The sequence below is a fragment of the Chlamydotis macqueenii genome, chromosome 4, assembly GCF_036417535.1.
Source record: "Chlamydotis macqueenii isolate bChlMac1 chromosome 4, bChlMac1.mat, whole genome shotgun sequence".
Taxonomy (NCBI): Eukaryota; Metazoa; Chordata; class Aves; order Otidiformes; family Otididae; genus Chlamydotis; species Chlamydotis macqueenii.
In genome coordinates, this window is record NC_141559.1 from 48581432 (window position 1) to 48594245 (window position 12814).

Below are 12814 nucleotides of genomic sequence, written 5' to 3' on the forward strand. Positions count from 1 at the left end.
ACCAAGTGCATGAGAGGGCAAGAAAGTGCTCTCCGTGAGGATGATTTTGGGTACTGCAGTCTGACAGAACTAGGTAAGGGGAAAATAGTTTCAGCTGCTTTGAGGTTTCTACTACAGTAAACCCTAGATTTTTTTTTTAAATGAGGGATGGACAAACCCAGTGCAAGTATTAAGTGCCACCTGGGACCTGTTTAATCCTGCTTAATTTAAGGGCTAGTACGCTGGGCTACACCTCTCTGTGCTCTGCAAAAAGCATGGAGATGACTTCAGATAACATAGATGCAGACTGGTCCTGAGATGTGCAAACTGGTCAAAATTTATCCCAGCTGTTCTGCTCCACTTCTCAGGTGTCAGCAATCTCTACTGGCGAGGATGCCATCCGTGTGGAACATGGCTGCCCTTCCCCTTGCTGGTGGAGGGGGCTTGGCAGGAGGGAGGTCCCTGCTTCCCAAGGAGGTTGCTCAAAGATTCCCATCCAGCCCAGGCAGCACGCTCTCCTGCTTGCTGGTTTGCCTCTGTAGACAGGTACTCGCTTCCAGAGATCACTGTGACCTTCTGGTTGATCTCCCTTATGTTATTGTATTTCCTGATACTTTTTTTTTTCTTGAAAAGCTCTACCAGTTTCCTCAAGAATGAGCTCTGATTTTTGCAATTGGTCAGGGCGCTAATTGGTCTGCTGCCTTTCCCGGGCCCCAGAACTCTATGGCTGAAATGCCCTTTGCACCCTGGATGCCAGACATGCCGTAGCTTTCTGCTTGTTCAGGGAAAAGCAGGGAAAATCCTCCTGACTCGGAGGGAATACTGCTTGGCATTGCCCTGCGTGGGAATGTGCATGTGCACTCTCTACTGTGGAAATACCCAGGCGCAGTGCAGGACTTGGAGAAGTTTCCAGTCTCAGTGCGGCTCTGAGACTTGTCTTCCTTTACTCTGCAGTGGAGGTGGAGACCGCTCAGCATCCCTAGCAGCGTGATTAGGCATAGGGACAGCAGCTCACAGGAGAAAGGACACTTACCTACCAGTTACCCATGGCTTCTTCACAGCACGTTACTCGTGTGCATGCTCGTATCAGCATTTAAAGGATGGCTGCTCGCCCTTTCTCCTCTACTTTAAAGTCCCTCTGGGAGAAAGTAATTCTGACTTTTCTAGACAATTTGTCTAAAAGAGCTCTGCTCCCCTTTCATACCACCTCTTCTTTCACACCCCAAGAGGTGTCATCCAGAGCCTGGAAAGCATCCTACCTCAGTGTATGCATATTTGGTCCTGTATCTTAAAGCCCCTCAGGTTAGAAGTAACCAACCTTCCTTGCCTTTTACTGTAGAAGGATTCACGTTCTTTGCCTTGCTGTCTCATTACCAGTGAAACTTTGCAGAAACAGTTTTAATTTGGGGGGGTAAGGAAGGAATAATGTTGCAAATACTAATGGGAATGAATCAAATTTAGGAAAGCAAAACTCCACATTTTTCAATGTTGTCATTTTTCTGATTTCCAAAGAGGTGGCAAGAGTTTGATAAATCCCAAAAATATTTATTCAAGACAGTATAAATTCCCTCACCTGAACAGAATGTAAATACTTTATTCTAGTTTTTTTTTCAAGAAAACCATGTCAAATTTCTTTGCCAGATCTCTAGATCATTTGCTGGGGAATGTGATATTGTGCAAAGGCAATCAAGTTTGTATGGCCATGCTTATAGGATGTGTCCTATCAAAGCAAAGCTATGTTAAAACTATGTGTGCTAGTTGCCAGAGTCTGAACTTTCCAGTGGGATGGGAAGATCTGGGCGTAAAAAACTTCTCCCCAGAAAGTGAATGAAAACATGTAGCTGACATTCCTTTGTCTGCATTTAGGAGTTACTAAAAAGTGTCTGATTCCCTTGGGACATTCAAAGCTAACCTCCAGGCTGAAATTTCAATTATTCCGTCCAAAAGTTTAAGTGTTCATCATCATCCAACAGTCTTCTACTCCAAAGCATGCACATGCTTTCTCCTTGTAAACCATTTTGTGTGCAAATGTTTAGCTTTTCTGTCTTATGTGCACACTCTTTAGCAATTACTGTTGGTTATTTGAATATTTTAAAGCAGTCAAAGGAAAAGCTTGAACTTTTAAAAATATAGGGTTTTCCATAATATAGTGGGGTTTTTTTGCCAACCAGTATTTAAATTATTAATTTCCCAAACTATTTTAATAAATAATTGGATGTAATACATATTGAATTCAGATAGTTCTGGTTATGCAGCTTTTATACGTATAAAAGGTGTGTATATGTGTGTATATGTACACACACCTGTGTGAGCCAGTGAAACAGATAACTTCCAGTAAAACAGCAGTGAATCCCCAGGCAGGGATAAAACCCCTGGTATTTCGGTTCCCTGTCCTGCACAGAAGATATTTTTTTAGCCTGCAGCAGGCCTGATTTCTCTTTGCCATTTGATTTTGTGATGCCATCTTAGAAGTCTTCTTGCCACCCGTTTTCGCGAGCAGTTAAGCAAAACCGCGGAGCTGCTTCACAGGGGCCAGTACCCCGTCCCTCCTGGAGTCACCAGCTGTAAATCTAGCATAAGCATATACCTACAGACACACACACACATATATATATATACATCCTCTGTTTTGTTATTGACATTGGCAATCCCACCTTCAGATCTCCTGAAAGATTGTTACCCGGACATAGGCGCTCAGTAATGGCCTTCCCTTGGCTGTCAGAGCTGTGCTCTCTCAACAATCCACAAGCGGCAAAGCCAAGGGCTGTAATAAATGTCAAAACATACGTGATAATCACAGAGGGAAGGAAACTGGAAAAGCACTCGCAAATATTAGAATGCTTCCTGTTTGGTTTTCCACATGATGGTTTTTCTGTGAGCCAGCATTAGGAAGCTAAAAAGCAAAATAAAGACATTTTAGTCCAGTTTTCAACTACCGGCCTCTTTATAACAAGGAAAATGCTAATTTTGCTCGATCTGCTACAAAAAATATCCTGTTTATAAGACATTTACCTGGCTAGGAGGTTGCAGAGAGGTCAGAGAAATGTTATCTTTTAATAGTCTCTCTTCAGGGTCACTGCTCCTCCACTGAGGACTTTTATGTAGGTAATGTAGCAACTGCCTGTGTTAATTAATGGCTTTGAAGATACTCATCACTCAGAGTGGATTTGGACTTGAGAAGTTTTTTGTTCAAATAGGCTTATAGCGCAGGAAAAAAAAAGGGGATGCTGATAAGAATGATTAATGAATTCAGTGAAGGAGTTTTTAGGTAGAGAGGGAGGCATGCTCTTATCCCACTCAGCCAGGTACTACTGAGTGCGCTGGGTAATTTTAACAGAAATGTTTTTCTATTTCCCAGGTTGGTTACGTGACCCTAAGAGGCCGTGCTCCCTGCCAGAGTGACCTGATGTTACTTCACTGCTTGGAAAGGAGCTGCGCCCATTTGCACCCCGGGGAATCCGGCACGATGCTCTCTGTGCCAGGGTTGTACCGTGGGATGGAAACTGCGCTGCTGAGCAGAGGACATAGGACTTACCTGGGATTTCAGTGCTGGGGGGAAAACGGGTGTTACTTACACACCCTATCAGTTGTGAGCTCTCCATGATGGGAAGAGGGCACAGCAGTTTCTAGAGGGAAATGGAGATGTACAGCCATGATTAAGCTGCATGTTTGTTACCGTAATGCAAATCATTGTGGTGAACTTTGGCTTGTGATTGCTGTCCTATTTCTAGGTAAATTAATTAGATGTTTTACTAGTTTCTCCATGAGGAGATCAACAAATGCTGGCTGTTTGAACTCTGCTGCGTGGCTTTACTGCAAGTAACCTGCCTGCTTAGACTGTAAAGTCAATGGCTGTCTTCTGCAAACCAGGATCTGGGTCTCCTGGAGTTTCCCCCACCCTGTACCGACGCACTGGAAGGACAACTGTGCTCCTTCCCGCTGGAGAGCGAGCTGCTGGGCCCTCCCCAGGCTTGCGTCCCTGGGGCAGCTATGGCCTATGCTGCAGTTCTTTAAGCATGGTGGGGTTTTTTCACGGTAAAAAGCCCCACAAAATAAGGGTTGAAGCGTGCCCGTGAACAAGATGTTCTGCCCCACCAGCCCTCGGCGAGGCTTCACACATGTCCAGAATATGCCCATGCTGCTGAGGCACCCAGCCATGACCCCAGCCCAGTCCAGGGCTGGACAAAAGGTGGAAAATGCCCACGGTAAAAACCAGTGCTGCTCCTCACCCGGTGGGCATCCTGCCTTGGAAGGGGTGGGCGGATCTGCTGTGCTCCCAGGCAGAAATGGACACCTCTCTCCCAGGTTTGCACAGAGATCAAGTGAAAACAATCACATCTCAGCTCAGCTGAGGCAAAGAAGGATGTCACTGTAAAGTAAGAGTGGTAAATTTTTCATAAATCTTCTTAAATGGCGGAGAGAGGACCAGATCTGTTGAAAGATTAATGCAGCACTATGGGAAAACTTGAATGCTGGGGGCTGTGAGGGTTAAATGGTGTGAAAGGAAAACCTGATCGGCCATGGGAAGTGGACTAGGCAAGGGACCCTGAGGCACTGCAGACCTGGAAGAGTGGGGACCCCGGCTGTGAAGGGCTGCTGCCTGCTTTGGGGCCTGAAGAAGTCTTGTTCAGGGCTTCAACACCCAGGAAGAGGGATGACCCAACTATCCCCTCTCTGCCCTGGCCTGGGTGCCACCTCCTTCCTCCCCTTCTCCTCCTCTGGCTCCGGAGAAGGGGGAGATGCTGGAATGGAGGTCAAGCTGTACTCCTCTGTGCTTACTGGTTTCCCCCAAGGGTGCCCACATCTAAAGGTGTGGGGCAAGGCACACAACTCCCTGCCAGAGCCCCTTGGGTGCCCCTGGACTCCACACACATTGCTCTGCATGTCAAAAAGATCACAAGTTTGGAACCAGAAGCCATCGAGGCTCAGGTTAGCAGCAGTCAGCCCAGCTGCTCCTGCTCCCGCTCCCCTCCGTACAGCACCAGCTGAAGCGGGATCATCACAGCCACCAGCCAGTCAGAGCACGGTTATGTCCAGCTCTGATCTCCACAGAGTTCTTGCCAGGTGCACCGCCTTGAGTGCTTCATGTGATGTCAGCGTGAGCCAAAAGGGAAGAAACCCTGAGATTTCTTCCTTCCTCCTGTCCTTCCATAAACTCATGCCTGCTTCACGCCCGTGCCTGTGTCAACCACCCGAAGCCATCCACCCTTTGAAAGCAACAGTAGGTTGGCCAAGAAAGGACCAGAAGGTCAAGTATGGGCTGACCACAGTCCACAGCTGCAGCATCTCTGAATGGGCTCTTTCAGCTCGGGGAAGCAGGAGTACAAAAGCTGGCTGTTAGGTTCTGTAACTTGCAGCATCTCTTACAGCAAAGAGAAAGAAAAGCCTAAGTAGCTTTTTTTTTTTCCTAAATCTGCCACATACCCTGGCAGAGCTCCTCCCATAACACCCATGGTAAAAATTACTCATTCCCTTCTTGCAAATAGATTATCTGATTCTTGCCTTTTATCACACAACTCTCTTGTGCACAGATATGAAGCAGTGATGCCTCCCTTTTTCAGAAACAAATAGACAACCTTGTTTCTGTGAAAATCTAGGGAAAATTCATTCAGAAGAGTTACCTTTGCTACCCTAGCAGAGCATTGTGTTTTCTCCTGGGTTTGACACTTGCCAATGAAGCGGGCTCAGATTTAGCTGCTGAAATTTGCACCAACCCATGAAATAACCCAGGAGAGCTCAGATTATTCCCTGGTACATCTTACAGTCCCGCTACCGAGCTCTTGAGCTCTTGGTGAACTTTCCATCTAAGCCAACCCTCTGCATCCCGGTGGGGCCAAGATTTCCCCCAGAAGCCACGGTGGGGGTCACAGCAGTGATGCTGCCATGACCGATGCCAGCCCCTGCTCTCCTGTTCTGCAGCCGAGCTCTGCGGCGCGCCGGAGATGGCGGCGAAGCACAGGGTGGCACTGCACGGAGATCCCCAGGGAAAACATGAAAATGAGGGAGGGAGAGGAGAGGGGAGGATGGGTAATGCTGCGTGGGGAGGAAAGGAGAAAAGAGGAGCAGAGCGGAGAGAAAGTCACTGCTCACTGTGCCTGTGTTTAAAACAATAAGCCGATAATGGCTAATAGAAGAAGAGAAGCTAAACTTTCTGGTTTAGCCTGGTGTTGTGTCCGTGGATAATCTTCAAAGAGGAGCTACAAAATTTAAAAGGAATTAAGCTCTGGGAAATGTTAGATCTGGCACACCTGGTTTACAAAGGGTTTGGGGTGGCTTTTTTTTCTGGATGCTGCCGTGTCTTCATGTTTCTGTCGGAATGCCAAAGGCGATTCCCTCTGTCAAATGTAGACTCTTGACCTTCTAGTCGGGATGACAAGAGAGTTATCCCAGGGTGTGCCCACACCTGTCAGGCAATATTAGGCACAAAATAGAGCTGTCTGTCTTCTTTAGAGAAAATGGTTTCACAAATGCTTCGTAAATGCCTGTCTCCACAGAGCAGAGAATTGCCTGTATTATCTCGGTGCACATTCAATATTGAGATTGATGACAACCGGGGTCATCGGTTACACTGCCTAATCCTGACAAGCCGAGGCAAAGGGAGGAGGCAGAAGAGCCGCAGAATGGCTGCTGAAAATATCTGCGAGAGAGATCAGCCCCCAGAGCGGGCAGGGCTCCTGAGGAAACCGGCGGCTCTTTGCCGTGACTCACACGTCAAATCCCGCCAGTCAGAGACGCCGCCTCACGGACGTGGCTGTACTTGAGGATCGCAATTGTGACATCGAGTGGGTTTACCTCGGCTGCCATAAAATAAAAGCAGAGCTCACATCTGCAATTACAGCTGTTATAAAAGCCTAATGCAACGGGGCAGCGCTCAGGAGATGGGAGCCAAATTGCCATTTACACAAAAGGCTTAGCTATAATGAAGGGCTATTAAACCAGGAATAGATTCTCCTACATCCACCCCACCACCCCTTTCACCGACTCCATGTTGCCAAAGGGGCCCTGAAAGTGAGCATCCAGCCCATCAAAAGGAGAATGACGGAGGAGCGGAGAAGCTAGCCGATGGCCAGCAGGCACTGTAACCTCAATGCGCACCAGTTCGTGGCACTCGCCCGACAGGTACAAAACCGGTGCTGGAAGAGCTGCACCTGGTCTTGCTGGAGAAGGTGGCTGTTACCTTCCTCCCTGCACACACGAGCATTGGCTGGGCATAGCCCCTCACCACTCAAAAGAGGAAAAGGGGATGACTGGCACCACATCATAACCAGCACTGGACTGTTTTTAAAAGCAATCATTGCTTATTGCAGGCAGCTGTAAGGTGCCTGTTACTTTGATATGTGTAAACCAAGCATGGCTTTGACTGAACTAGCTCACTGGGGGCAAGAAACTTAAGGCCCGAAGCGAAGCAAAAAGAGGTAAACGTATTGAACAGAGCAAAATGGGTAAGAAATTTCTGTGAAAAGGAAAAAGAGGAAAAAAAATCCCATGATGGGAATTTCTTTCTCAGGGCTATGTGGTCCATTTTCAGAGGCATCTGTCCCAAGCAGAGAAACATCAGAAATTGGCATCCTGACCAAGAAAAGATGCTCGTTTGCTAAATGCACGCTGGTAGGATGTCACTTGTTGGAGAAGCAGCAAGTGGGAGCAGTGCATTAAAACGGGGGGCAGGCATGTCATCCAACATTCTTTGCTACATCTAGCCATTCCCTAAGCACAAAGACGGTGGTAGTGCTTAGTTCCCCTTCCCACAGGCATTCTTCCTAGCTTGAGTCCAGAAATCCTCTTCCTGCAAAGCTCTGGAGGTTGGAAAGAGACAACTTAGGTTTAGGAGAGCCCAGGGGAAGGCTGTAAGTGTGGACTGCGTTTTCTGAACTGAGTCATGGTCAGTGGGTTGATGCACAGATTGGAAAGATGTCACCAGCCAGTTACAAAGTGAGCCCATCTCTGCTTTCTGGCAGGAAAAGCAAGAATGTCTTGGCACAGGTGGAGCCTCCTTGTATCTTGATTTACTGCATCCCTCTGCTGTGTATCTATACGGGTGTCTGCCTGCCTGAATGGCAAGGTAAATTCTCAGAGGGCTTTTACCCCAAACCAGCATCACCAGTCTCTTTCCCTTTCCCCAGTCAGAAAGGAGGTGTTGTCATCCAAAAACTGGCATGTCAAATGACCGTGGAGCTTCCCTGTCCTGTGATCCAGGAAACCCTCCCCAGATCTTTGCCGCCAAGGGGCTCTCCAAGAAGCCAACATCCATCAACTAGTCCTCCAGAGCCCCACGCCAGCTCCCTGTGTGTCTGGGGGCACCTGTGAGGTCCCTCACCTACAGGGATGGACTATACAGTTCCCACCAAGGCAGTATTTTATAGCTCTGGTTTTGGTTAGAGACTCTTTTCAAGCCCACATCAGGGCTGTTCAGCTGAGACTAATGCTCACTCGTCGCCCCCAGCTCCACTGCACTGCCAGGGGAGGGCCAAGTCTGCTCACAAAGCCCATGCCCAGCTCTGGTTACTGCGCCCTGTACACTCATCACCCTGCCTGCAGAGTTGCTTGGCATGCAGAACCCTCTTTTTTGATTTTTTTTTAATCTTTTTTTTCCCCCAGGTGGGTATTGCAGTAGCAGCCCCTGCTTAAATTCTTCTAGAAGTTGGAAGAGTTAATTTAATTGTTCATTTAGAAGTGGTCAGCTCTGCCCACATCACCTTCTCGCTTAGGCTCAAATTACACCTCCCGAATTAAAGTGCAGGGTCACCACGCTCTCCTTTTTGGTCCCTGGTCTGATGGGGTCCCTACAGGAAAATTGAGCCGGTACCGGTTGGAGCTCTCAGCTATGCACATGAACAAGGATTTCCCTTTACCTCGCTTTGACTATGCAAGCCATTTACATTTCCATACTCTCAGGGGCATACGTATTTCACTGCAATTTCATTCTCCTGAGTGCAATTTTTCACACTGCCCGCAGCACTTATTCACAGGACTTGCCTTGTGCTACATGGCGGTAGGAGGCAATCACTTCTATTCAAAGCAGAGAGAATTCAGATTAAAATGCCAAGGCTGGTAGAAGCCTTCTGATCTCCTTGGGCTGACTTGGGGGTCATTAATGTGGCAGTGGGAGAACCACCCGGGATCAGCCGCGCGCCTTTGCTTGGGGTCAGGAGTCAGCAAAGCCACGGGCTGTGAGAGGAAATATGAAAAAGGCCAGAGAAATAGATTTTATGGCACTTTTTTTTTTCCAGAGCACTCATGCAAATTAATGGCCATTTCATCCACAATTTCTTTCCATTACTGATAGGGGAATTATAAAAACAAACCCCAGTTCTTTTGATATATCAGAGCCTGGGCTGCCCGAATGTGTTTTCCATGGTTCTTGCAAGGCAATGCCACAAGCAGGTAATTTAGGCAAACTGGTGTGCCATTTCTGTAATTAAAATTGCATCTTACTTGCAAGTATTGAGTCCTTTATGGCTCCAGAAGAGCAGAACCGCAGAGTTTGAAGCAAAATCCTGTCTCTGTCAAATATATCATCTAAGCTCCCGCCTTAGTGTCTGGCTGTGATCTAGCCAAAAGCAACCATCAATGTCAGAGCAGATAAGAAACAATTATAGGTTTGTAGGCACAGAAAATTTTTTCTCTGCTTCAAAGAAATATATCTAGAGGGTTAAGATATAAACACACCCTTCTCTTCCTTCCTTATTAACGTCCAGCCAAGAATTCCCCAAGAAGGGAATCTATTCTGGCCCCATTTACCCACAACGCTGTGATGAGATGTTTACCAGCTTTTTGGCTTTGTGACATCTTATTTCCCTCTCTGCAACTTCATAAATAAATAAAACGAAAGGGCTTTCCAATTTGGAGCTTTTAGTGCAGTGTTATTTACCTCTCTAAACGTAGGCACCTGAGTTTGAACGTGGGAAATCTGTACCCTGTTTTATGTGAGTCCTGTGAGTAAAGCGGGAACTTGTTTTCCACGTTTGCTAGGGGGTGATTTTTCTCCCGGGCAGCGTAACTTTCCCAGTATGTGTGAGCTACTGTTAAGCAGACAATAGACAATTGTCTACCTACCAGCTCACCTAACCAAGTGGTAGTCACCCCACTGTAAAGACTTAACACCGTTGCCAAAGATTTTCCTGAAGAGGAGGATGGGCACGCCTACCATACCCAGGGATCTCCTCTCCTTCCTTGGGTCACATCCTGCGCCTGGGATCCTTCCTGATGCCAGCAAATCTGAGTCAGGTGAAAGCGCAGAGCTTCAAAATGATGCAGTCAGCTGTTTCCTATGCTGCTTTTTAGCGGGGTGTTTAGTTTGGACCTAGCTCATCACTCCTCACGTGGGAAACTCCCATTGACTTCACTGGGAACTCTGTCTGAGCAAGGGCTTCCAAGCAGAGCTTCTTGATGGTCGACGGCAGGACAGGACCAAGCACAGAAATATGTGGCTCCTGCCAGAGCAGAGATTGTCAAACGGCCATTCCCAGGATGATTTTTAATAGCAAGTCTCAAGGGACTTTACAGAGGCGAGGAGTATTTATTACTTCCACGTTACAATAACTGGCTACCAAAACAAAAGGGTAAAGCTAAATGAGGCACTCTTCTAGGAATCCTTGGTGGCAAATCAGTGTCTTCATGAGATGCAAACTAGGCAAATGTAGAGCTGTATTTACTTACAAAGGCTGCCACACTTCTGAGGAGAGTTTTAAGGAATAGCTACAAACACTCCCCTTCCACGATCTTGTTTTTCTTAGATGCAAATTGCCATCACTGCTCATGATCTCCGTTATTTTAGGGCATTCACTCTTCTGAGATTGCTCCTGTTTTTTTCTCAGAGTAGGACAAGTAGAGCATCAGGCCTGCATGTTGCCGGCATACCTGCTCCTGGCCCTTCTGCACGTCCGTGGCAGCGAAGCCAGAGCCAGTTTACATCGGCTCTGTGCCTGAGCAAAGCTGGCCGGGCTCATGTAGATCTCTACTGGGGCAGGAGGAGGGGGCAACTCTTCTCAAAATTTATTATCAGGGTCTGTAAGATCTGGTCTCATTTGGGCTGCAGTAAGTGCCATATTTGACGATGGCAGTCGTACCGAGCTCTGCGTCACGGGGCCACCGCTGTGAGTTTCCAGCTTCAGTCAGCCTTGCGCATGGGAACAGATGCAGGTATGTTCAAAAAAAAACCCTGACAGAAATATCTTTAAAATCCACCCTGTAGCTGGCAATTTCTTGCCAAACCCTTCAGCCACCTGAAAGCCCACGTAACGGTAAGAGTACTTCTTCCCAGGAATGAGGTGACTTGGAAGCGCACAGGACTCTCTCGTCAGGTGACAACAATGGATGGACAATAAGGAGGGAAGGTATTGTTTCTTCTTCTATGACACCACTGGGGAGATTAAAAACACCGGCTTTCCTGTAGGAAATACTCTTTCAAAACCTCTCACAGAAGAAATCCTGAGTAAGGCACTTGCTGACTTACCACCTGCGTACTGCATCTCGAGCAGATCACCCGGTGACATACTACGCAGGCTGCGAAATTGTGTAATTTGCCTTACTATGTACAATGAAGGATGCGCAGCCACCACTAAGAAATATATATATTTCACCTCAGTCTTTCTTTTCCATTCTGTGGCCTGGATGAATTCTGGGGGAATACTCTTTTCCCAGAGAGTGTTTTTTTTTGCAGCAGACAGAGGCACCACACCAGAGCCCGGGTCAGGTGGCACAGGCAGCCGGAGAACACAGCTCCATTGGGTTTGTTGGGCTTTCTGCTCCCACCTAGAATAAACGACGCCATTTGCTCCAGACCTCCTGCCACTGCTGATATATTTCACAGAGATGTGTCTAAATCTTCAGGTGTTTCACCCCGCTAGCAGGGTTGGCTTCTGCCTTTCCAAACACTTCAGAGGCACTTAGGAGTTCCACTTCACCCGCTTTCATTACTTGGCTGTGAGAAGATTGTGGGCTGTCTGCTCGCTTGTATTTCTACGGGGAAATACCAGATAAGCTTTGGTCTGGCTAAAGGTCTTCTTGATTGCTTGGAAGAAGTCCCTTGAGTGGGAGTGAGTGAAAAAGGAGATGCTATTCAATCCCTGAATGGCAAGCAACAAAATATAAATAAATGAAAATAAACAAAAGCCCCAAAAATTCTGAGGGAAAAATAATTCATTAAATCAGTAATGAGATGGGGAAAAAAGGGGAATAATGAAGGCTGAACAGTTTACTCAGTACATACTTGTCATCCACAGCCTTTCCCCAGGCCCTTGAAACAAGGAGCATCTCTTACCCGGGGCCTCGAGGTCCCGCTCAGGCAATCCTGGCGCCTGCTTTTACAGGGACGGCCCCTAACCCCCAGCGCACAGGGTATTTTGAGTTGTGCCGCAAGCACCACGCTCCATCCAACATGTTTTGGGGAAATTACAGCATGGCCATTCCACTCGTGCGTGACATTACGTGTGCACAAGCCGCAGAGAGGGGCAGGGTGCCGCCGGAGGGAGAGAGGGAGGAAGGGGAGGACCAGCCTGCCAGCGCAGGGGAGAGGCATCAAGCAGGGTGAGGGAAGAGGTGATGAAAGCAGGGTGGGAGAGGATTAGCAGGCTCCTCAACGGGAGAACAAGCAAGGGATAGGGAAGACGTTGACAGCCCACAAAGTGTCAACGCAAATCCCTCGCAAACGGAGGGAAAGGACCGCGTGACATATTTTGCTACACCAATTGCTTCAGAAATTAGCACTGAAAGGAAAAGGAGCTCAGCTAATGGAGAGAGCAGCGCCGCTGCCATGACCGAAGGCTGCCAGGCATGCTGCACCGGACATGCGCTTTTTCCAGAGGCGGCAGAAGGATCACAGATCTGGTCAGCA